The sequence below is a fragment of the Suncus etruscus genome, chromosome 10 (assembly GCF_024139225.1).
Source record: "Suncus etruscus isolate mSunEtr1 chromosome 10, mSunEtr1.pri.cur, whole genome shotgun sequence".
Taxonomy (NCBI): Eukaryota; Metazoa; Chordata; class Mammalia; order Eulipotyphla; family Soricidae; genus Suncus; species Suncus etruscus.
Window position 1 is genome coordinate 51916400 of NC_064857.1, and position 4017 is coordinate 51920416.

The window sequence follows — 4017 nt, forward strand, 5'->3', positions numbered from 1 at the left end:
TCTGAGCGTCCTACACTAGATTGGGCTCCTGAAACCCGAGTTAAGGGCCTGATGCGATTTACACTCCCCACTCTGTTGTAGGGTAACCAGCTAATTGGGAAAAGGGGGTCCTGGATTCTTGGATCAGTGTCTAAGGATAACATATCAGCTCCCAGACAGATTAAGTTCGAGCTGCATTATTTCAGATATTTACTTTTTGTTTTGTTTTGTGGCCACACCTGGCAGTGCTCAGGGCTTATTCCTGACACTCTCTGCTTAGGGATCACCCCATGTGGGCCCAGGGACCATATGTGGTGTCAGGGATTGAACCTAGCTCTGCTGTGTGCATGGCAGTCACCTTCCCCACTAGCCTATCGTTCTGGCCCATTTCAGATATATCTCAGCTCCTATTGGTATATCCCCGAGGACTGAAGCAGCCCCAGAAACTGGTCTAGTACAGTAGCCCCAGTGGCAGATGCCTTGCCCATCTTTCAGCTCTGCTCTCGCTCTTTAGTGCTCTTCACCTGTTGTCTTTCTCTTGTCCTCCCTCTGTTGGTCTGCGTCCTTCATCGGTGCCATCGGTCTATCTATATCATTTCCTGACCCCACTATCAGTCATGACTATCTGCCTACCTCTTCCTTCTGATTGCAGCTTGAGCTATTGCTATGGGGTTGATAGTTTCCCACGCAAGCAATATTTAAGACGACCAATTACCAGGCTCCACTTTTCTTCAATTTCTTCCCTGCCCCTTCTCCCACAACATGATTTCTCTGGGAGCCATGGAGTCCAGACTGGAGCAAGGCATTTCTCTTTGCATGGCAGGAGAGTCAGCCTAACCTGCCCCAGGCTTTCCAGGTCTTCCCCCCACAGAGAAGAACTTTGGGAAGGGACAAGTTGTGAAGCAAACATGTTTATTTGGGAAATAAAGAGAAAGAAAGAGATACATGCTCAAGAGAGAACACTGGAACATCTCCAGAGTAGAAAGAACCAACTAGGGACTGTAGTGAGAGTGAAGCAGGCTGTTCGCTTGTCTAGCAAACAGATGGTAGATTCGGGCTTGATCCTCGGCTCCTTGTGTGGTCCCCTTAGCCACCCAGAAGTGATCCCTGAGTGCAGAGCCAGGAGTAAGCACTGAGCACTGCCAACTATGGCCCCTATAAAAGAACAAGGAAAAGAAAGAAAATACAAAAAATAGCAAAGGACACATCTCATAGGTCTCTCTGGTCTCTGCAAAGCCAGGACACCTACTGCTCTTTTCCATAAAGACTGCCACAGAGAGTCCCATTCCCCAGGAGCCTCGTTGTCTTTGCAGTTCCAAGTCAGACAGCAGGTGGAGCACCGAGGCCTAAGGAACTGGGCTGCCATGTTTGCCTGGAGAACAGGGACGAGCCACTAGGAGCTCACCACGTGGTGCTCCGAGACAGGACCCTGACTGCGCAACTCCACCTTTGAAAGGGAAGGATTCGTTCCATCTGCCAGTGACCCACTTTTGCTGCCTCCTTTGCCTAGTTCCTCTCCACTCCCTCCCCATCTGGCTCCTCAGAGCCCTCCAAGGTTGTGCGAGGTGAAAGAATTCAGCATCTCCCTTGTTGCTTCATTTAGACATAGCAAGTGTGTTCAGCTGCAAAGGACTGGGTGTTTCTCGAGCGGGGGGGGGGGGGACTGATTTGGACCTGGGCACACAAATTGCACATAGCAATGTCACTCCTGAGGATAGCAGAGGAGGATCAGTGACCAGGAGACCCTGGATGGGGCATCCTGTAGAACCTCTCTAGAATCTGCTTCATTGTCTTTTCCTTCCTGAGGTCCCAGACCATGATGAAGGACCTTGGAGGAGGACCCAGTGCACCGAAAATCCTGTACCCTGAGTGTGGGCTGATGGTCACTGAGCTATCCATGATGGCCACGTGAACTTCTGCCTTTACCTCACTGTGCTGTGCTGCAGCACCTCAGTGGGGGTCATTTTTTATTCTTCTTTTTGGGGGGTCACACCCAGCTGTGCTCAGGGGTTACTCCTGGCTTTGTGCTCAGAAATTGCTCCTGGAAGGCTCGGGGGACCATATGGGATTCCAGGGATCGAACTGTCAGCTGTGCATATAAGGCAAACACCCTACCACTGTGCTAAACTCTGGCCTCCATTTTTTTTTGTTTGTTTTTTGGGTCACATCCGGCAGCACTCAGGGGTTACTCCTGGCTCTATGCTCAGAAATCACTCCTGGCAGGCTCAGGGGACCATATGGGATGCCGGGATTTGAACCACTATCCTTCTACATGCAAGGCAAACACCTTACCTACAGGCTATCTCTCCGGCCTGCCATTTTTCATTCTTTTTTTTTTTTTTTTTTTGGCCACATCCGGCAGTGCTCAGGGGTTCCTCCTGGCTATCTGCTCAGAAATAGCTCCTGGTAGGCACAGGGACCATATGGGATGCCGAGATTCGAACCAGCCACCTTGGGTCCTGGATTGGCTGCTTGCAAGGCAAACACCGCTGTGCTATCTCTCCGGCCCCAAACCAAATTTTATTCTTGATGGCACCAAGGGGGCAGAGTTGGGGAATGATATTACAGGTGCTAACAAGCCCTCACCCCCTCAATAACCACACTCTTCTTTTTCTTCTCCTTTTTCTCTTCCTCCTCCTCCTCTCCTCCTCTTTCTTTTCTTCTCCTTCCTCCTCTTCCTCCTCTTCTTCTTTTGTCATATCTGGCTGTGTTTAGGGGCTACTCCTGGCTTTGTATTCAGGAGTAACTCCTGGCAGACTCAGGAAACCATATGGGATGCTAGGGATAGGACCTAGGTCAGCTATGTGTAAGGCAAATACCATCTCCGCTGTACTATCACTCTGGCTCCATCTTACTTTTTTTGTTTGTTTTTCTGTGTCACACCCGGCAGCACTCAGGGGTTTATGCCTGGCTTTACGCTCAGAAATCGCTCCTGGCAGGCTTGGGGGACTATATGGGATGCCGGGATTCATATCACCGTCCTTCTGCATGCAAGGCAAATGCCCTACCTCCATGCTATCTCTCGGCCCCTTCAACTTTTTTTAATTGAATTAAAGACCTGCAGTTTCCAAATCATTGAGATTTGAGTTTTAGGCATAAAACAGTTTCACTCCAATCCCAACAGCAATTCCAGCTCCCATCACCAGTGCTCCCGTCCTCTGCCATCCCCCAGGAATCTTCCCCACGTTGCAGGTCCCTTAAAGTCCACCAGCTTTAGCACAGGTCTCACATCACCAGTGATGTTGAGTTGGACCACTGCACATCCCCAACAGCCCCTGTGATGACCTGGCTGTTGGTGGCAGGGTGTCTGGGCAGAGGGCTTGGAGCACCAACTGCTCTGGGCTGGGTCACTCACAGCTGATGATTGTGGTTGCTGGCAGGGCCCCAGGGGTCTCTGGGGGCCATCCACACTCTCTTGTAAGATGAACAAGCTCCCCAGAACCCCTCCAGACCCTTTCCTTTCTCCCTGTGTCCAAGTGAAAGGCAATGACAGCTTCAGGGACTGTGTTTGACTGGGCCAGGAGTAGGGGAGGCTCTGGTGCCTGGAGTTCAGGGGAGCATGTTTCAGGGTGTCTATGGGCTGGTGCTGGAGGACTGAGAGAAGTGGCCCCAAGGGGATGGTGGATCTCTGAGGCCCTGGAGGGAGCTTAGCCAAGCCAGGACATGAATAGTGGATCCCCCAGGCCCTGGATGAAATCCAGCTGAGCGGGGCTGGAGAGATAGCATGGAGGTAAGGCGTTTGCCTTTCATGCAGGATGTCATCGGTTCGAATCCCGGCACCCCATATGGTCCCCCCGTGCCTGCCAGGAGCAATTTCTGAGCCTGGAGCCAGAAATAACCCCTGAGCACTGCCAGGTGTGACCCAAAAACCACAAAAAAAAAAAAAAAAAAAGAAATCCAGCTGAGCCAGGATACCATGTACCTCTGTTCTCACAAGCTTTCTGTGCCTGTGTCCTTAGACCCCCCCCCCCCCAATTTTCAGGCCTGGCTTAGATAAACCTTCCACTTTTGGGGTGCCCGGTTGCAATCCCCCTACAT